The following is a 22,098-nucleotide window of genomic DNA, read 5'->3' on the forward strand; positions in this document are numbered from 1 at the left end:
AGACTTGAAAGGGATGTATAATTTATAGGGACCGATTGCATCTATGCCTGTGACTCCTAAAGTGAGACAATCCAACCCCATGCTTTTCACTCAGCCAGTCCTGGTTTGATGTCTGTGGACTGAATCAAACAGATGTCAGCTCATCAAATGACTACCTCCCTCTGCCCTCTGCTTTCCCCAGGTCTGATCAGCATAGCACAGGCCGGAGTTCATCCTAGGGAGTTCTAGTTAATGTGTCCTTAAGTCGTGCAATGTCAAACACGTGGGCCTACGATTCCCTTATAAAACTCCAAAAGATATGGACCCATTCGCTGGAAGAATGCTGAGAACACGCACACACACTGTGAACATTGGAGTGGCTTTCAGAATCCCTCTCAAAACCCAAATTAACACTCTGCTGTTGGTATCATCTGGAGGCAACACTCTTAAAAAATTATTAGGAAACTGGCGCAGTTTTAGCCAGGTGGCCGCATGGCCCAGCTACCTGAGCCAGGCTCCACTCCCATCCTAATGGGATTCGCTGCTCCCGCTTCCCTGCCCGCCCTCAGGCAAAGTCTTAAAAGGGCCTGTTCCTGCACACGTGCTCTCTTGGCTCTGCTCTCTGCCCTCTTGGCTCTTCCCGCCTGCTCTCTTGGTCCTTCTCTCCTCGCTCTCTTGGCCTCTCTTGGCTTTTCTCCTCCTCTCTTCTCTCTCTTCTCTCCTTGCTAGCTCCTCTCCTCTCTGTTTCTCTCTTATATTCTCTTTCTCTCTTTTTCCTTTGCTGCCCCTTCACTCCAGTCTGTAGGGTGTTCCCCAATAAACCCTTTCCCTTACTCTGGTGTTCAGTGTGTTTTGCGACGGCTAAAATTAATATATAACAAAAAGGATCATTTATATCCAGGTTTAGGAGAAATAATCATCTTTTTTCTGAGAACACTGAGGCTTCACTGGTTTGAAAGCAAAATTCAGAGATGCAGTAGCCTTTCTCGGAGCAGGAATCAAGACTATTTTTGAATGTTGGAGAATGTATCTGTTTCTATAAACATTGACGATACAGTGTGCTCTCTGGGCACAGCCATTTGCAGTGACCTCGGGGACTTGTTTTCTGCTGAGGCATCTTTTTCCTTAGCAAGTGACTACAGAAAATTTACTGAAAGCCTACTAGTTAAAGCATTTGGTTAACGTAACTGAATGCTCCATAAATAGCCTCCAACAGAGCGATACAAAGCATGCCCCAAATCCCTGACACCACAGCACCTAATTTCCAGCCTTGCTGTGGGGCAGGAAGGAAAACTAGGTCATGGAAAACCAAATGGGAAGAGCTTCACTTTCTAGGAAAAGTGAGTTCTTTTCGAAGAGAGAGGAAGGAGATCAAAAGGAAGTTTGAAGCCTGCTGGCAGTGATTCTCCCAAAACAGAAACTTGCATTTTCAATGGTCAGCCTTGAAACGCAGGAATCTAAGCTTCCTGCTGCAAAAGCCCCTGCCTGGCCTTGACGATTGCCCAAATCCTAGAGCAGCTTAGGTAGTTTCCTTGCTCCCGGGGATGGGTCCTCACTTCCTGGAGGCGTTTTGGTGGGGAGGGGGAGAATTAGCAAGCCAAGTATACAAACTGTTCCACATTGTCCCCATTAATGTGCAAACTTGCACTTTGCCCAGTCAGCCTTAAGTGCCTAAGTAGTCCACTGTTCCTTCTACAACAAAAGCTTTGAAGTTCAAGTGTGTGATTCTTAGCTAAGGGGCTCAGATGAGTCCGCCAGCCTAGAGGGCTTGTCTCCATGGCTTCTTACCAAACATCCTGCACTCCTTCTCCTGACCTATCCTTACACAGCCTGGGAGCCAGCGCTGTGTCCCAGAAGCTCCTCTTCCAATCCAGCTCTCTGCTATAACCTGGGAAAGCAGTATAAGATTGTCCAAGAGCTTGGGTCCCTGCACCCATGTGGGAGACCCAGAAGAAGCTCCTTGCTTGTGGTTTCGGATTGTCCTAGCTCCAGCCTTTGCAGCCACTTGGGGTGTGAACTAGAAGATGGAAGGCATTTCTCTCTGTCTCTCCCTCTCTTCATCTGTAACTCTTACCTTGAAAGAAAGAAAGAAAGAAAGAAAGGAAGGAAGGAAGGAAGGAAGGAAGGAAGGAAGGAAGGAAGGAAGGAAGAAAGAAAGAAAGAAAGAAAGAAAGAAAGAAAGAAAGAAAGAAAGAAAGAAAGAAAGAAAGAAAGAAAGAAAGAAAGAAAGAATCTGATGGGTATAAGCAGCTCCCCCTGCTCTGTGCATAACTTAAATATTCAAGGGCAAACCTCTGCCTAACGTTTGAGTGTGAGGCCCAATGGTCTGTTGGGGGTGGCCTTGGGGACCTCCCTTCTTCCTCTGAGGTACAGGGATGCTGTGGGAAAAGCCTGCCATGCAGTGAAGTTGCTGCTGCTTTCTGAACTTCAGAGACTTCTGGTGTCAGACGTGGGTTTGGATCCTGGCTCTGCCACCTCCTGGCTTTGGGAGTGGGCATGTCGAATTTCTTGATTCATCTGTAAAAGGTGGTTATCATATACAGCCATTTAATAAACCAAGGTAAGAATTATTTGAGATATTTGAGTCTATGTAAGTACATCCTGAAGGATTTTCAGTGGTACATACCCCACAAACACATGCCATATACACACACATACACAAATAAAGAGAAAGAAAGAACTGCAATGAGGAATACTAGAGGTTTGATAAAAGATTTAGTTTTTTCAATAAAAATGATACATAGGATAAATTTGAGGTTTCAAGAATATTTGATTTTAGAAATTTTTAAAACTTCAGAACAAATGTATGGAGGTTGAAGAAAACACAAGTTATGTATTTTTTTTATTTTCAACCACTTCCTGTACCTGGACAGGGAAAAAAAATGCCTGCTACCTGTCTGGTTGGACCTCCAGCAAGGTAACAATCAGGTCAAGATGTCTGAGCAGAGGCACTGGAAGGAGTTGGCTGAAGCTCTTTAACCTTGCTGGTATCAAATTCCATACATCTGCACAGTGCTTGGTAAACTTTGTGTTGTGCAAGACATGCGGATTTCTATGCCCATGGGAGACCAGGATATGTCACCCAATGATATGAGGGATTATTGGGTTGAAGGCAAAGGAGGAGAAACAGCTGCAGGAAAGCTGTCTACATTCATTCCATTTACCAAAGGCAGGATATAGATTCAGAGGCAGAATCTGTTCACCTGCTCTGTATCAGGGAGAACAGAGGTTAACCACTGAAAGCCCACTTAGATCCTGGTGATGGCACCTGAACAGTCTACACTGAGGAAGCCTTTCTCTGCTATTTTTCTTTCTCTTTTTCTTTTCTTTTTTTTTTTTTTTTTTTTTTTGGCCTTTTCACCAGCTGTCACCCCTAGACACTCAAAGTGCTTTTCCTTGGTCTTGTAAGCTGGAATGTAGAGTCACCATTTTGAGAACTACTCCTTCCTGAACGTCTCTCATGTAGATATGAAATATACACATTAAGAAATTTGTTTGTGTTTTTACTTTTGAATCTTTTTGTCCGTTCCAACTTGGAACCCATGAACATTGAGGAAGAAAATTTTTTCTTCTCCTACATGTTCAATCTATGCATGAGACAAAAAAACTTGGAAGAGGAAAAAATGGCTTCTCCAAGTCTCAGCTGTTTAGGGGAGCTGGTGGCACTCCATCCTGTGTCCCTCATCTCACAGCCTGCACAGTTCCATCAAAATTTTAAATCTCTAATTTTCAGATTTTTCTTTCCTGATTCCTGCCTAGCTTTGGTTCCATTTGTGTCCTGTTTCTTATGAATCATGTCTTTATTTCATCCCGGGATCAAGACTTTAAGCTTCTAGACTGATTCCCCCCAGCCACAAGCTTCAGGAGAGATAAGACATCACCATCATACATTCCTGTGGCTTGGCTTGCCTCTGTGAGGGTGGATGGTGGATGATGCTGCTTGGAAAGATTATTCCTAATTCTCTACAAGCTGATGAACACTACAGTTTGCCCATTAAATAAAATTCTTGAATTTTAGCATCTTGGCACAAGTGAGAATCTGAAGGTAATCCTAATAATTTCTTCCTCTGGACAGACACGTGAGAATGTCATTTAAAAACTGAGGGATCACTGATTTCCCTCTCCCTGTCATCCTCCCACTACTGGGAGATACTGAGTGGCAGGCACTATATTGGGTGCTCTATGTGCATTATGTCTTTGAGCCTCACAAACACCTGTGGGGTAAGCAGTCTTACCATCCTTATTCTACCAATGAAGATACCAAGTTGAAGAAGTTAGTCACAATCACTCAGGAAGCTAAAGGTAGAGCAAGGATTCCAATCCAGTAATTTCTCACTCTGAAACCTGTTCTCTATCACACTGCACTTTGCTCTGTGAAAAGGAACTACTTAGGATTCTAGGACAGTTGATAATATATTGGTTTTCATAATACAAGGTTTGGGTTGCAATGAAGAAAATGGATAACAGATAACCTTACCATTTTAGCTTCCTACTTGGAAAAGCAAAGCATTGCACATACATCTTCTAAATTTATATTGAACAAGCCAGGCACCAAAGATACCAAAAATGATTAATATAAAATTTTTATGAAATCACAGTATAGTAGAGGACAAGAAAAGCAGAAGATTATATTTAGGAGGATGACAGACATACAATTCCAAAGTGGGCGGAGGCAAATAACTCTTTCTGTGGATGTCAGAAAAGTTTCCCCTGGAGAGGTTTCTTTTTCACCAGCTTCAGAGAATGGCATTCTTCAGGCAAAGGGCATTTTCTCCACAAGTCTGGGCAATGGCCAGTGGTGCTGTGAGTGTGGGGCACGTAGGGAATTGGCAGGAGAGAACAAAGGAGAGGTTCGTCCATGCCAGATCATAAAGAGGTCCCTTACTGTGTATTTTTTTTAAAGATTTATTTATTTGAAAGGTAGAGAGAGAGAGAGAGAGAGAGAGAGAGAGAGAGAGAGAGATTCCACCCACTTGTTCACTCCCCAAATGGCCAGAACAGCCAGGTAAAACAGGTTGAAGTCGGGATCTCCATCCTGGTCTCTCATGTGGGTGGTGGGGGCCCAAGAACCTGGATCATCATCTAGTGCTTCCCAGGCACACTAGCAGGGAGATGTATTGAAACCGGAGCAGCCGGTGCTCAGACTGGTGCTCTGATATGGGATGATGGCAAAGCAAGCAGCAGCTTAACCCACTGAGCCACGATGCCAGCCACTACCCTGTGTTTTTAGTTAAGCTTATCCATTTACTTTCTTCTACTTGAAAGGCAGAGCAAGAGGGATGGGCGGGGGGGGAGAGTGAGCTTCCATTTACCAGTTTACTTCCCAAAAGCCCACAACAGCCAGGCTGAGACAAGCCGAAACTAATAGCCCGGATCTCAATCTATGTTCCCCATATGGATGTCACAGGCCCAAGCGCTTGAGCCACCTTGGATGGACTGAGCCATCCACTTGAGCCTCCTAGGATGCATTGGCAGGAAGTTGGATCAGAAACAGAGTAGCTAAGATTTCAATTGGGCACTCCATATGGAATGCTGGTGTCCCAAGCGGCTTGCTTAACCCACTGTACCATAATACCCCTCTTGTATTTCTGTGTCACTTCTCCACCAAGCTGTGCTGGACCATGAGTCATAAAATGGTGTCCTGATTTTATTCCCAGAAAATGTAGTGGCAACCAATGCTAAGAAATGTGTGTGAATATGTTTTAAAAGCACAGTTCTTATTAAACTACACCATACTATATTGGCTTCATAGCATTAATCTTTGATTCAGCAGAAAGATAGCAGGCATATTAGAAAAAGCAATCTTTGGAGTTTTATAGCACTGGGCTCCAAGGTTACTTTACACCCCTCTGACCTTGGGGAGGTGCTCTGATGTTTAAGGACCTCAGTTTTCTTATCCATAAAATAGAGACAATCAAGAGTGATATTTAAAATACTTAATAAAGGTACATATAGGAACCTAGCCTATAAAAGAGCAGCTTGCTCCTTAGAGCTGTAGATAAGTTCCTGGAAAATGTAATTAAATGATAATGTGCATTTTCTGTGCATTGTCTATATATCTAGCCCCAAGAATATGAGACCTCCTTCTTGTGACAGTAGTAAGGATTCACTGGCACAGAATCTGGCCAACAGAGATGCTTAACAATGGTCAAATGCCTGGGGCTCGACTTTCATGTCTTTGACATATTTGCTTTCTAATCATGCAGATAACATTTCTCACAACCTTGCACCTTTACTGCAGTTGAAGTGTAGCCCATCTTTCTTAACCAATACAGGCTTTTACTGGTTAGGAACGAAGGGCAAACCAATTTTGGTTAAACAGTCACAATGAAGTTGCAGTGGAGGCCATTTTCCACATACAAGTTTTTGCTTGACAGAGGCAACAAGGAAATAACTCATTTTCTTGAGAATTTTAGCAGTGTCTAGTGTAACTTAAAATGTACATTCCCATATACATGAGAGGCTGGCATGTATTTCTTTCTCTTTCCAGTGTGCCTTCTTGAGAGGCTAGAAAGCCAAGTGTTTCTCAGACTCCCTTGTAGATAGGGTTTCAAATATAAATTAGATTGCATGAATCAAAAGTATTGGATTGAATTGGCTAGACAACAGTGAAGCTGACCCATTGTTGCTGCTGTGTCTGTGGCCACTCACTTTGTTGAGTGCCCAAAGTCAGGGCATGGGATGTCCATGTACCAGACATAAGACAGTTCTGGGGCAGCAGTAGCCCAGGTTTCCTGATCATCATGGGTCCCAGGTCTTGATGCTTCCTGACTGTGATTCTGTGATGGTGTGATTCTAGAAGCAAACAACTCCATGGCAACGTCCTAATGGGCAGCAGTTCCCTTAGTGCATTGGTCCAATACTGTAAGTCCAACAAACATTTTTGAAAGTTCACACTCAAGTCTTTACTTATTGAAGTAGATTTGATTTTCTGAAACTAAATGTAAGCTGATTAAATTTTTGGCCCCATCTTCTGGGAATGTAGCCAACAGATATACCTATAATCCATATGGAAGCAAAAAAGAAAGTATAGAACTCATTGAAGCATCAATGTATATCATGAAAAAGTTAGAAATCACTTACATATCCATTAGTAGAGAATTGGTTAAATAACTTATATTCTATTCACATCATTGAATCCTATGCTGATAATTTTAATTTTTTCAAAGGAAATAGCTCTATCCATGCAGCTGTGGAAAGATGTGTATAACATAATATGAAGTAATGCTGCTAAGCACTTGACTTTTGTTTGTATGGCCACACTGACCACTCACTGACCAAATACTGGAAAAATGATGAGTGTACTGCTGGCTCTGGGAGAGTCCTTCCTTGGCTTGAGTCTTACTCATGCAACCTCATCCCTACATAAAGGGGCTGACTGGTACCAATGGGGCATGTGACCCAGTTCATGTAGTGAGACATGAAAAAGACCTGGTTTAAGCCTCTGGTGGGAAAGTATCACATTTAAAGCTTCCTGGCTCTTCTGAGAAAACTTCAAGAAATAACTTCCTGTCCCTTTTCAGATATGGTCAGGCAGGTATGCAGCTCTGGGGATGTTAGCAAGTCATACTGCAGCCACTATGGGAAACCAGACTTAGCAATGGCACTGTGAGAAGCAGACAAGAATGAGAGATAAATAAGATCGCAGATAACACAGGTAAGCTTCTGAGTCAATTCAACATTGAACCAAGCTCTTCCTCTAAACTTCTTGTTATTAAGTCAACAAATCCTGTATATTATGCAGATGGATTGGAGTTTGGTTTTTGGTTACTTGCAACAGGACATTGTATTTATCAACTTTTCACCATTGTCATGAAGTATCTCGAATAATACTTGTGAAGAAAAGAGGTTTCTTTTCTGCTAATGGCTCTGGAGGTTTACAGTCCAAAACAGGTAGGCCCCCACTGTTTTGGCCTGGTAAGGGCTTTCCCATAGGCAGAATCCCAAGGTGGCAAGGGTGTCCCAAGGCCAGAGGGCGTGCATATGTCCATGTATGACTCTGCTTAAAAAGTCACAATGATTCTGTCATGGGGTCCCTTCCTCACAGCCTAACCCAATCTAAACACTTTCCAAAGGCCTCACCACAGACACCACAGAATTAAGTTCCAACCTTCTTAGGTTGGGCATGAACATAAGACTTGGGGACTAAGCCTTTACCATATAAGCATTTGGGGGAACAATTCAACATCCAAACTCAAATCCAAACCATGGTAAATGTAGTCTATAAATTATGTGGAGAAAAAGGTAAGGAGCAAAATAAGGGGTATAATGAATTTCTATGTTTGTGGTAAAAAACAGAAATTTAAAAAATGTACTTGATTGTATAGAAAGTTTCTGAAGGAGACACAAAACTGTTCATTGTAATTATTTTTGAAGACTGGTTAAGGGAAGATTGGGGTAAGATGGAGACTATCTTTTTGTCTTTGATCTCATTTAATTAATTATATATCTACATGTGTATATGTATGCATATATATATATATAACTTTAGTAACTCCAGTTTTATAATAGAATAATCAGATCTCATAAAGAAATAGCTTCCCAATGAAATGGCTGCGATCTAGTTAATAACTGTTTGCACAGGTGAAAGAAAAGGCAGATGGAAGGCAAGCAACCCCTTTTTGGGTCACAACGCCTCTGTGTTGAAGGGGTCATCAGGGTCTGCACCCTCTCAGTCAGGGACCACTCAGGAAAGGCAGCTGAAGTGAACATTAAAAAGTAGAGGATGCTGGATCCATAATGTTTATCTGCATGTTGTCACTTACAGGTAGAATCCAACATAGTCTAACTAATAGAAACAGAACAGAAAAGGGGTTACCAGGGGTTAAATGGGAGATATGATGTTGGCCAAAATATACAGATTCCCAGTCGTAAGATGAATAAGTTCTGTAAATCTAATGTACAAAAAGATGGTTATAGTAAAAAATAATGTTATAGGCTTGAAATGTCTGAGAGTACCTCTTAAATATTCTCATTATACAAAAAAGTAACTATGTTAATTAGTTTGATTGTAGTAATCATTTCACAGTGTATATGTATATGAAAACATCCTGCATTTAGAAAATGTATATTTGTTAATTTTATTTATTTACGATCTTATTTGCCAAAAAGCAGTGTGTCTCAGATCCCTTTCTGCAGCCATAACATAATACCCAAGGTTGGGTTAGTATAAAGAAAAGCAGTTCACTCTGGGTCACAAATCTGCAAGTGGGGAAGGCTAGGAGCATGTGCCAGCATCAGCTTGGACGTGGTGAGGGCTCTGTGCTGCTTCAGCTCATGGTAGAAGGAAGAAGGGCAGGCAGGCAAAGAGAGGATAGGGAGGCCAAGATCCTGTGAAAGCCACTCCCACTCCCTGAGCACAGGAGCAGTCCACCACAGTGCTCCTCCCTCATGACTGACAAACACAGCATTAGACGTTGCAGCCCACGAACCTAGGGGCACACACTCAAATTGTTGCATTGGTAGAAGAAAACCAAAGAGGTAGAGGAGGCTGCCTGCCCACTGACAGCACGCCCTGAGGTTTCCTGGGCCTCTGTCCCTGTAGGAAGTTTGGGATCGATGGAATGAGAAGCAGGTTCTTGAGTTTCCCTTCCTCTCCCCAGCTGAAGAATTTCTGCGTCCTTGCTGAGGATCACGGAGGGAGGGAGGCCAGTTGAGGACAGACACCACTTGTTCTGCCCAGCAGCGTCTTCAGCAGCAAAGCTTCAGAGTGGGCAGTGAGAGGCAGTCGCTGGGCCCTTTGCAGCTTTCTTCTTCCCACCAAAGCCCTTAGGCCACCACCAGAAGCCTCAGCCAGCTTGTTCCTCCCTCCCTGCCTGGATTCTTGCTGCTCCCTTGGCCTTGACTATGAATAAACACGGGTCAGGTTTTCTAGGAAGCAGGCTCTGAAAAGTCAAGTACTGAGCAGAAAGGTCATGAGGAAGAGCTCTGGGGATTGTATGGAAATGAAAACACTCCATTCTCTGAAGTGTCCATGATTTGAGCCTCTGTTCTTTTTTTTTTTTTTTTTTTTTTTTTTGACAGGCAGAGTGGACAGTGAGAGAGAGAGAGACAGAGAGAAAGGTCTTCCTTTGCCGTTGGTTCACCCTCCAATGGCCGCCGCGGCCGGCACACTGCGGCCGGTGCACTGCGCTGATCCGATGGCAGGAGCCAGGTACTTATCCTGGTCTCCTATGGGGTGCAGGGCCCAAGCACTTGGGCCATCCTCCACTGCACTCCCTGGCCACAGCAGAGAGCTGGCCTGGAAGAGGGGCAACCGGGACAGAATCCGGTGCCCCGACCGGGACTAGAACCCGGTGTGCCGGCGCCGCAAGGCGGAGGATTAGCCTAGTGAGCCGCAGCGCCGGCCTGAGCCTCTGTTCTAAAGTGACAATACACAGACTGATAGGAGAAATACAAATTTATTATGTGACTACACACAGGAACCTCCTAAGTATAAGACTCAAAGAAGGGCCAGATGATTGAAGCTTACATAATATCCTGAGCTACAAAAAGAATGAGGGCTTAGGGATTCTGGGAAGAGGGGGCAGCAGGTTTTGGGAGGATGAGGAGAGGAGATCCATGGCGAAGGCAGATTGTATTCACCAAGTTTCAGCCTTCAGAAGAACAGGTGGTAGCAACTTTAGCTTTTCCTGTGCTGTGAGTTTTCCTAGATCCATCTTTAAGAAGTTAAGGGGACCTCAGAGAAGAGGGCTTGCATCCCCTGTCCCTGCTGTCCTCAGCCAGCATCCCAAAGCATCACTTTTGGGTGTGTTTTCTGAGCTTCAACAAGATTACAGTGTTGGAGAAAACGAAGGAAGCAGAGGTGTATGGAGGGAAAGGCCAGGCTATGGAGCAGTCTAACCAGGCCTCAGCCAACCACACAGCTGCCCTGAAGGTATGCTGCCCTTCAAAGATTTGTCCCAAGTTGAGGTAAGGGATCAAGCCTTTCTATCCCTCATCAGTCACTCTTGGGGAGCCCCATGGAGGGGAGTAGCCTTGGGTGAATTGACTACCTGCAATACAGAGCTGGCAGCTGTGACAATCTGCCTTTAGAGCTAGGAGACTGAACTCATCAAGCCTGCAGTCACTCTGAGAAATGGGTCCCTCTTCCCACATACCAGCCAACATCTGCTTTCTTATGAGTCTGCTCATGCAAACTACTTTCTTACAGCATCTTTAGGGTCCTGCTGATTTCTGTCTCCTGCTCTGAATTTTTACCTACAGTTTTTCTTTCTATTTCTCAATGAAAAGGCTATGAGTCTGCTTCTATGGTGAAAATCCCCTGTCATTCATTTAATACCCCAAACAACCACTGGTATCAGGATTATATTGTTAGCCCATTTATAGATGAGGAGTCTGAGTCTCAATTAGGTTAGGCAGCTTACTCAAGGTCACAGCTGCTGATATTACTATGTACTCATAAACATCAGCAACACAGTGTATTGACACCAAGACAGGAAAGGGCAGCTCGAAGAGAAACGAAATCACCACAGAGCAGACTTTTGGGGGTGTGTGGGAGGAGAGAGTCTCCAAACAAAATGACATTCCCTGGGAATGGTGGGGACACAGGTCATTTCCGTTCATGTCCAGTAGCCCCCCTGCCAACCTTCCTAAAGTACACAAGTGCCAATCAAAAGACACAGCTTTGGTCATACCTCCTTATATCCACTTTCACTTAAATCTCTCCAATGCAGAAATTCTGGAGTCATCACTGTCAGATTCACCCCTGTCTCCTCCCTCACCACAGCCCTCCTTGGGGTATGGAAGTTCTGTTATCACAATGGGGAAGCTGAGACTCTAAGGTACTAAGATGTTGGCGGTAGGCATTCCAGATGGTTAGGGAGGCCCAAACTTCTTGCTAGCCTATTTTACAGTGTTTTGACTACTCTCTCCTCTCTGTTGAAGAGGTCATTTTCAGAAATTATTACTGTCTTTAAAAATCAGATGAGCCTATTTTTGGTGTGTATACACACATACACACACACAGCAAACACACACTGTCCCAGTTACAGGGTTCAAGGGACTAAGACAGCAAGACCCAGAATTTCTAGTCATTGCACTGATTTTTATAAGGAAGAAAAGAAAAAAGAAGTCTAAATGATGCTATTATGGTAGCTAATTAAATTTCTTCTTTGCTGTTACAATGCATTCATTTTTGAGGATCATTACTTTCTGCGTAGCTTCTTTCAAGAGCTTGGTTTAAGGTTTTAAGTTAAAGAAACCACAAGGCAAGCCTTAAAGCCACAGGCCATGTAGGCCAGGAAGAGAAGATGATTATAGAACTGCCATTTTTTTGGAAGTAGATGAACCCATCAGGAAAAGAGGAATAGCCATTCTTTTTAAGGGAGGCCCACTGAGGGATTTGTGGGGTTTTCATTTATAGCTTGCAACTAATACTCAAAATCCAATGTACTCAGATCCTATTCAACATTCATTTGTTCCACCAAAAGACTTGAGGTTCCCAGATTTCTCAGGAATTAGGATGTCTGCCTGGGAAAGAGGATAGAGAGTAAAAGAGGCTTGCTGACGCCTTTGAGAAGGCAGCATGTGGGTTAGGCATGGTATTGTAGTGTGGCAGAGATAGTCCATGCTGGTGTGGGGGGACTGTGCATGGCTCCTCTCGATTTCACCTTGTTATCCTTTGAAATGGAACATGCGGGATGACTGATATCCCATAAATGAGCAAATGCCCCCGTCAAGGCTTCTTTCTCCCCCTCGCCGTCTCTTGGAGAACCAGTTTACTGGTCCCACACTGGTTGGGCCTCATTTTCCAGATGAGAAACTTGAGGCAGGAAGAGGAAAGGTGTCCTCTTCTTTGTGCTGTTTGGTACACCAACCCACTGGCACCCCACAGATGCTCAATAAAGATGTGCTGTCTAACTAAAGGGGGACACTCAGGTTTCATTCTTCTTCCTACTGATAAATATATATGAAAGTGTGAAGGACAATGCAGGCTCACTATCCTAAAATGTAGTTGCAGAAATCCACACCTAGACCTTAGAAAACACTAGGTGCTACAGAGAAAACAAACTACTGACATACAATCATGTATTACACAATGACATTCCCATCATTTTGGTCACTGGCTGCGTTTATGATGGTGATCCCATAAGATTTTAATGGAACAGAAAAGTTTCTATTGCCTAATGATCTAGCAGTTGTTAACACTATAGTGTAATATATTACTCATATGTTTGTGGTGATTCTGGTATAAATAAACCTGTTTAGATTTGTTGAGCTACACAAATACCGCTGTGCTACAACTGCCTGCTGAACTCAGTACTGTTACAAGCTGTACAGGTTGCCAGTTTAGGCGCAATGGCTAGATCTGTTAGATTTATATAAGTGTACTTTATGTGTTTGCATAAGGACAAAATCACCAGTGACATGTTTCTCAGAGTATCCTTCTTGTTAGGAAAGCATGGCTGTGGTCCACTATCATCAGTTTTAATTAACCTTCTCTTCCTGATCAAATTGGATACTTCACCATGATCCCTCACAGATCTCCAAAAGAGAGTCCACAGCCTGTAAGGACATTTTAGCTTAGAGCTCCCCATTTTGAACAATGAAGTCCTCATTCTTCACACAAGCTGTTCAGGATGCAAAGTATAGTCAAGCTTCCAGATACTGTTCAAGTAAAATTTCAACAGGTGATCCCCACAAAGCTAAAAAGAAAATATCTGCTCATGCTTGGAAGAGTGCTGGCTAAAGTGAATAATAGCAAAACTGTATTTATCATTAGAAAATGTTGGGAGTTGGGCATGAGATTGGAATAATAAGGAGTACTGAAATTCAATAGCTCATTTGTTATCCTTACCTTTTTAAAAGTGCTCAAAAAAAAAAAAAAAAGAATGCTAAAGAAAGCATTAGTGGTATAACCATTCTCTCACATAGTATTGCAAATGTCCAGTTGGAATTAAATTATAATTCAAACCCAACTCAGATCACATTCTTCTGTCTACCCCCAGCCCTATTCCTCCCTCCCTCCTCCCTGGTAATGATGAGAACGCTCAAAAGTCAAGACCGGGTTAAGAGAGGACCAAAAAAGAATGCTTTAGCTGAAGTCAGATGTGACCTCTGGAATCAGGAGCATTTGCTGGGCATGGTTTTAATTACAGGGCTTACTTGGCTTCCCAGTACCTGCTCTCTGCTGCAGCTTGCTGCACCTCTCAAAACGTGCCTGGCTTCTCCGCTTGCCAGCAGGAAGAGTTTATGGCCTTGCACTGTATTAAAAATAAATAAATAAATAAATAAGTCAGAAGGCCCTGAGGCCATCACAGGTATAAAAAGCACTGAAATTGCAACTTGTTTGCCTCATCTTAGACATTGAATTTCCAAGCCCAGGCACAGCCTCATAATCTACAACTAAACCTTACTGCAAAGGAATTAAAATACTTTTGTCTGATGCAGTCTGGCGTATGGACTACGACCCACAGCTGAAGTTCAAGGGCTCATCCTGGGTTTTCCAAGGCCTCATAAAACTGCCCAGCCCTAATGCAAAGAAGGAGCTGTGCATTTTAAAAAGCTATGGCACTTCACTGCAAACTCAAGTTCTTTAACTGTGCAGTCAGTGGAACTCTAAGGATTAGGCCTCTTCAATATGTAAAGGAAATGAAATCCGTAACAATAAGAGTTTGGATCTAATATAGCAGTGGAAAATCATCTACGTCACTGGAAATAAAGACATAAGAGAGCTGAAGACTGAAAGAAAAAGAATCCACTAGGCCATGGAATGGAAAGGAGATTCTGAAGATATTTAGTCTTAAGAAAGAACGTCACCAGCCATCAAAGGTCTCTTCTTCAAATACTCAAAGGGTTAGTGTGATGGTCAATTTGATATTTCAGTTTGGGTAAGCTATGATGTCCAGTTGTCTGGCCAAATACCAGCTTAGATGTCAGGTTGTTGGGGTTCCTCTTAGGTAGACTCGGTCCAAGTTCTTATCTTGGCACAAAAAAGGATTCAAAGAAGAGACAGATAAAGGTGAGCAGAAAAGGAAGATTTGTTTAAACAAAAACTACACGCTCAAGGACAGAGTACAGGCAAGTGTACTCCAGAGCAAGAGCAAGAGCCGCAATTAACAGCTTCAGGCTATCCTTTCATATCCTGTGAGTGGTGTCTGGAGCAGGGCTCCCTCGAATATTCAAAAGAGGCAGAGCTTGGGGTGGGAGTTCAGTTCCCCTCTTTCCTTGCCTTTTTGTGGATATCTTGGAAGTGTCATGGTGTCAGGTGCCTGATGGGAGTGGGAATGTCGGTCAGGGTCCCTTTATGATAATGACAACATACTGCAGTAAAGGTCTCTGTGGGGATGCAGCTGACAGCTGGACTGGATGTGTTAGCTTACGCCAGGTTCTTAAGTGCCAAAACCTGGCAGCTGCAATCTGGACAGAATGGGGTGGAGGCTGGTGTCGCACAGAGGGCTACAGCACATGTGGGGCCGCACTGCAGATATTGGCGATTCTCAGCTTCTCTTCGCTAGCTACCTAGCTGCCTACACCACTTCCCCTTCAGAGAAGAGCAAGGAAGGTTGTGCTAGGTGTTTCCTTCTGCTTTTTAACAGTGACTGACACTTCAGTCAGCAGACTTTGAGTAAAGTAGAAGACCCTTCATCATGTGGGTGGGTCTCAACCAATCAGTGAAGACCTTTAAAAAATGACTGGCAGCTCCCAACAGACAAGGAACTCTGCCCCAGAGGCTTTCAGACTCAAGACTACAACGCCAGCTCCTTCCAGGGTCTCCAGCCTATTGCTCGTCCTCCAGATTTCAGACTTGTTTGCTTCCATAATTGTATGACCTGGTTCCTTAAAATAAATCTGTCAATAAATACACATCTGATTGGTTCTATTCCTCCGGAGAACTCTGGCTTTTCCCCTTAACATTATTTTATTGATCTGAAAGGCAGAGCGACAGAAAGAGGGAGGGAGGGAGAGAGAGAGAGAGAGAGAGAGAGATCTCCCATCCACTGGTTCACTCCCTAAATGGACACAATGCCAGAGCTAAGCCAAGCAGAAACCAGAAGCCAAGAACTTCATCTGGGTCTCCCACATTGGTGGCAGGGGCCCAGATACTCAGGCCATCATCTGCTGCCTTCCTCTCTGCATTAGCAGGGAGCTGGGAGCTGGGAATTGAACTGGCACTCCCATATGGGCTGCCAGCATTTCAAGTGATGGCTTAACTTACTATGTCACAACACCAGCCCCAAGGATCCTGACTTTTACAGTTGATATATGAAGAAGAAACAGGAAATGGGACTCATGTTTGGTGGGTGCAGCACTCACTTATTATGCATTTTCACTCATCTCTTTCATCCTAACAAAACCTTGTAATGTAAGCAATTCTCCCATTTTCCCAATTAAAAACCCGAGGTTTTGATCTTTCCCCAAATCACAAGCAAGGAGGTGGTAGATCTTAGTCTCACTCAGGTAGGTGTGTCTATTGTGCTGCACCCCTTCCAGGATCTTGTCCGTCCTACAAAACTTGTTCTGTGTTATCCTAGAAAGAAAGGGAAGGCTTGTGCCTCCCATGGAGACAAGCTCATCTTGGAGAGAAAAGCTAGTCTACATTGAGAAGCCCACATGAGAGAAACATCCAATGACAAATTCAAATTATACAACTTGATCATAAAAGACATGGAATACTTAGGCAGACATGTGATTTACAAATTTAATATGAAATAGAGTATAAAGCAAAATTTTAATGTCTCAAAATTAACACACACACACACACTCCATGTTGAGTAGACTATCAAAATTAAAGAGAGACTGTGTCGTTTCTTTGATGACCCTGTATATATAGTGGAAAAGCTGTTACCAATAAGCCTGTGGCTGAAAGACCTATAGACTTAGAATTACAAAACAATATGGAGAAAAAATAAAGAAAAGATGCATCATGTTCATTGATCAGAAGACTCCATGTTATTTACATGTCAATGTTTTCCAATCTGATCTCTAGTTTCAGCAAATTCTGGTAAAAATTCCAGCATTCTTGCTTTCTTTTTCTTTTTTTTTAGAAATTGATAAGATGATTTTAAAATTAAAATAGAAATGCAGAAAAACTAGAGTAGTTAAGACAATTCTAAAAAAATGACAAAATTTGAAGACTTTAGCTGATTTCAAAATTTACAAAATTTCAAAATTGATAGTGTAATATTATCAGAATAGTTAAGATAAATAGGTTTGAAACAGAGTAGGGACAGAAACTGACCTGTGCATACATGGTGAATAAATTTTTGACAAAGGTTCAAAGAAGTTTAGTGGAGAAAGGATCATCATTTTAGCAAATTATTCTGGACCAATTAGATAGCCAAAGGAAAATTTAAATTTTTGTGTTATTATTATTTCTTAGCAGTTCTCAAAATAGTTTTGAGGAAGTTTAGAAAGTGTTACAACTTTGAATTAGGCAAATATTTCTTCAACATAATATTGAAAGTATGATACACAGAATAAAAATTATGCATCAGTTTTCATTAATACTGAAAATTACAGTTCTGTGAAAGACTCTGAGTAGGATAAAAAGGCAAGCCACAGACTGGAAGAAAATGAGTAACTCACATAACTGACAGAGCATTTGCATCCAGAATCTATAAACAACTCCAGAACTCAGCAACATGAATCCTCCTCTCAAACATGACAAATGTCTGAACAAACTTCAACAGAAAAGAGATAGCAGTAGAAAATAAACACACGAAAAGAGAATCACTGTTAGTCATCAGGTAACTGCAAACTCACATCACAATGAGATATCTCCACACACCAAGTAGGATCCCTACAATTAAAAAGAATGAGCATCTTACGTTTTGAGAAAGATAGAGAACAATGAAACTCACACATTGCCAGTGGCAACATGAAATGGTACAACCATTATGGAAAATGGTTTAGCCATTTCTGTGAAAAGAACAAACATCTTCCTTAAACCTAGACACTCTACTCATAGGACCTTATATAGGAAAAGTTTTGGGACACCCTAAAGTAATTTAAATACTTTAAAATATAACAATATAATATAATTTAACATATTTGAAGTAGAATAAAGGATATAAGCTAATAACTTTTACTAGATTTTGGTGCTCCCATGTACTTTGAAACCATGATAGGTGCTTCTTGGAGCTCAACCTCATCCTGGCCCTGCCTATGGGATCCACATTCTTTCTGTGAAGGTTCTGTAACCTGAACTTCCAGTTATTCATTGCTAGTATGTAGAAATACAATTGGTTTCTGTGAATTGACTTTGTAGTCTGCAATCTTGCTAAATTAACTTATTAGTGCTAGTACATTTTCTGTAGTTTTTAAAATTTTCTTCATATTTGATTGCATCATTAGTTTTCTGGAAGTGTTTAGGTAGAACTGGCATTATTTTTGCTTAAATGTTTCATAGGAACAGTTGGCATTTTCTCTGTTGGAAGAAGATTTTTACTGATAAGTTCAATTTTTTACTAACTAATATAAATCTATTCAGGTTATCTCCTCGTGTGCGCCTTCAATACTTGTTGGTACCAAAACAAACTATTTGTTAGAGGCAGAGAAACAGAAGCAGACAAAGAGAAAAGAGAGGGAGTTTCCACGCATTGGTTCTTTCCCCAAATACTCCCAGTGGCCAGGATTGAGCTGGGCCAGAACTGGGAGCTGGGAACTAAACCAAGGTCTCCTTCCTAGGTGACAGACACCCAATCACTTGAGCCAACACTACCTTCCAGGATCCACTTGAAGCAGCTGGAGTCAGGAGTGCAGTAACACTTCAACACAGGCACTCTTACATGAGATGCAGGGGTCTTAACTGGCTGCTGCTTTTTTTTTTTTTATGTTTTTAGAAAACTTTTATTTAATAAACATAAATTTCCAAAGTACAACTTTTGGATTATAGAGGTTTTTCCCCCTATAACTTCCCTCCCACCTGCAACCACTCCATCTCCCACTCCTTCTCCCATCCCACCCCTCATTAAGATTCATTTTTAGCTACCTTTATGTACAGAAGATTAACTTAGTATACACTAAGTAAAGATTTCAACAGATTGCACCCACACATTCTTAACTGCTAAGCTGAATGCCCTTCCCTAAACCTACCTTTTTTTTTTTTTTTTTTTTTCTGACAGGCAGAGTGGACAGTGAGAGAGAGAGAGAGAAAGAGAGACAGAGAGAAAGGTCTTCCTTTTGCTGTTGGTTCACCCTCCAATGGCCGCCGCGGCTGGTGCACTGCAGCCGGAGCACCACACTGATCTGAAGCCAGGAGCCAGGAGCTCCTCCTGGTATTCCATGCGGGTGCAGGGCCCAAGCACTTGGGCCATCCTCCACTGCCTTCCTGGGCCACAGCAGAGAGCTGGACTGGAAGAGGAGCAACCGTGACAGAATCCGGCGGGCCCCAACCGGGACTAGGACCCTTTGTGCCGGCACAGGCGGAGGATTAGCCTATTGAGCCGTGGAGCCAGCTAAACTTAACTTTTAATTCTATTTTCTATAAAATGTGTTAACTATTTTTATCTTGTTTTCATTTAGAAGCTTTTGTAATCCATGTCTTTTTTTATTAAGATTTATTCATTTTATTTGAAAGTCATATTTACAGAGAGTGAAGAAGAGGCAGAGAGTGAGAGAGGTCTTCCAACCACTGGTTCACTCCCCAACTGGCCGCAAGGGCTGGTGCTGCACTGAACTGAAGCCAGAGCCAGGAGCTTCCTCCAGGTCTCCCATGAGGGTGCAGGGGCCCAAGGACTTGGGTCATCCTCCACCGCTTTCCCAGGCCATAGCAGAGAGCTGGATTAGAAGTGGAGCAGCTGGGACTCAAACTAGCACCCATTTGGGATGCCGACACTGTAGGCAGCTGCCTTACCCACTATACCACAGCACCAGCCCCCGCCTGTGTATTTCAAAGAATTTTTATACTTCTACATATTGTCACTAATTGGCATACAGTTATGGCGTTCCCTTGCCATCACTTTCATATCTATAGAATTTGATTCTATGTCATCTTTCTCATTCCTATATTTGACAATTTTTCTTTTCCCTAGAAACCTTTTATTTAAGGTATACAAACAATGCATTTCATAAATTCAACTTTAGGAACATAGTGATTCTTCCCACCCTAGCCACCCTCCTACCTGCAACTTTTAATATTTCTCTCTCTCTCTCTCTCACACACACACTCTCAATCTTTCTCTCTCTTTCTGTCTCCCTCCTCCACTCTGATAAGTCATTTCTCATCTAGGAAAGATAAAAACACTACAGGTTTTGAAGGCATTATTTTTAAAATTGTTTTCTACTTTCTATTCCATTGGTTTACACTCAACTTTACTATTTTCTTTTTTCTACTTTTGTTGAGTTTCATATGCTCTTTCCTTAAGTTAGAAAAAATGGAGACTTTCTTCTTTTCTAATATGGGTGTTTAATGCTGTAAATTTTTACTGACACACTGCTTTAGCTGCAGCTCACTCATTTTAAATGTTTTCACTTTATCCAAAACAAAATAATACCTAATTTCTCCTTTGAATTTTTCTCTGACCTATGAGTGTGTTATTTGGCAGCCAATTTAGAGGAATTTTATTTCAGGTACATGTTTCCTTTTTTAAAAATCAGCATGAATAGTACACTTAATTTTTACTTAATTTGTTTTCACCTATTGAAAGGCGGGGAGAGGGATGGAGAAGAGAGGGAAAGAGAGACAGATTGATTCTATCCACCGGTTTACCCCCACCCCCTCCAGATGCCCATAATAGCCAGGGCTGAATCAGGCAAAAGCCAGGAAGCCAGAACTCCACCTAGGTCTTCTACGTGGGTGGCACTGACCCAAGAACTGGAGCCATCACCACTGCTTCCCAGGACGCACATTAACAGGAAGCTAGACCAGAAGCAAGGACAGGACTCAAACCTGGGCATTCCAATATGGGAGGCAGGTATCCCAAGCAGTGGCTTAACTGCTACATCATAATACCCATTCCCAGGTACATGGTTCTATTATTGATTTCTAATATAATGTTATTGTATACAGGGATAATATTTTTATGAATTTAATTTATTTAATTTATAAAGACCTTTTCATGATCCACATTATAATTTATTTTGGTAAAAACCCCATGTGCATTAGAAAATAATGTGAATTCTGCCATTAGTGGGTAGAGTGTTCCATAAAGATCAATTAGGTCAAATTGGCTGTTACTGTTGTTCAGGATTGCATATCTTTATTAACTTTCTGACTGGTTGTTCTATCAATTATTGAGAGAGGAGTACTGAAAAAATCTCTCAGTTGTGGATTTGTCTAGTTCATCTTCCATTTCTTCCAGTCTTTTCTTCATGTATTTGAAACTTTGTTATTATGTGCAACAATCAAGATGCTTAGCTAAATTTGCAACTTTAAAAACCTAGTTAAGCAGTCTTGTGACCCCAGCCTGCACCCTCAAACATCAGCAGTCCTGAGGTCTTACTCTATATGTAAGATGTCCTAAACAGCACTCTGGCCTCAGAATTAGCCCTTAAGGCATGCGGATCCGGCTGAAAAGCCCATGAGAGTATTTCAGGCATGGAAAGCCAAACACTTTGGGGGAAAAAAAAAAAACACCTAAATGAAAGATCTCCGCGAGTGAGATCCCAGTGGAAAGAACGGGTCATCAAAGAAGGAGGTACCTTTCTCTGAAGGGAGGAGAGAACTTCCACTATGACTACAACCTTGTCTAAATATGATCAGAGTCGGTGAACTCAAAAGGCTTCCATAGCCTTGGCAGTTCATGACAAGAGCCTAGGTTGATTACTGATGCCATAAACAAGAGTGTCAATTTGTTAAGTCAACAACAGGAGTCACTGTGCACTTACTCCTCATGTAGGACCTTTGTCCTTAGTGTGCTGTACATTGAGATTTAATGCTATAACTAGTACTCAAACAGTATTTTTCACTTTATGTTTCTGTGTGGGAGCAAACTGTTGAAATCTTTACTTAATGTATGCTAAACTGATCTTCTGTATATAAAGAGAATTGAAAATGAATCTTGATGTGAATGGAAGGGGAGAGGGAGTGGGAAAGGGGAGGGTTGCGGGTGGGAGGGATGTTATGGGGGGGAAGCCATTGTAATCCATAAGCTGTACTTTGGAAATTTATATTCATTAAATAAAAGTTAAAAAAAAAAGAATAAACAATATGTCTGCCAAATCAAGTGATTCTGG

The 22,098-nt window shown here is 42.1% G+C and overlaps 1 long non-coding RNA gene across 2 annotated transcripts in view; it reads right to left on the reverse strand.

The window, feature by feature from the left end:
- LOC127486441 (uncharacterized) overlaps positions 1-22,098 on the reverse strand; it is a 620,188-nt gene that overhangs the window by 119,297 nt on the left and 478,793 nt on the right. For both annotated transcript variants that reach the window (XR_016229778.1, XR_016229777.1), the window contains exon 4: positions 14,101-14,183. This is a non-coding gene — a long non-coding RNA (uncharacterized LOC127486441). The remainder of the gene's footprint in view (positions 1-14,100; positions 14,184-22,098) is intronic.

The sequence above is a fragment of the Oryctolagus cuniculus genome, chromosome 2, assembly GCF_051225735.1.
Source record: "Oryctolagus cuniculus isolate XC-2025 breed Fujian yellow rabbit chromosome 2, ASM5122573v1, whole genome shotgun sequence".
In the NCBI taxonomy this organism is placed as follows: domain Eukaryota; kingdom Metazoa; phylum Chordata; class Mammalia; order Lagomorpha; family Leporidae; genus Oryctolagus; species Oryctolagus cuniculus.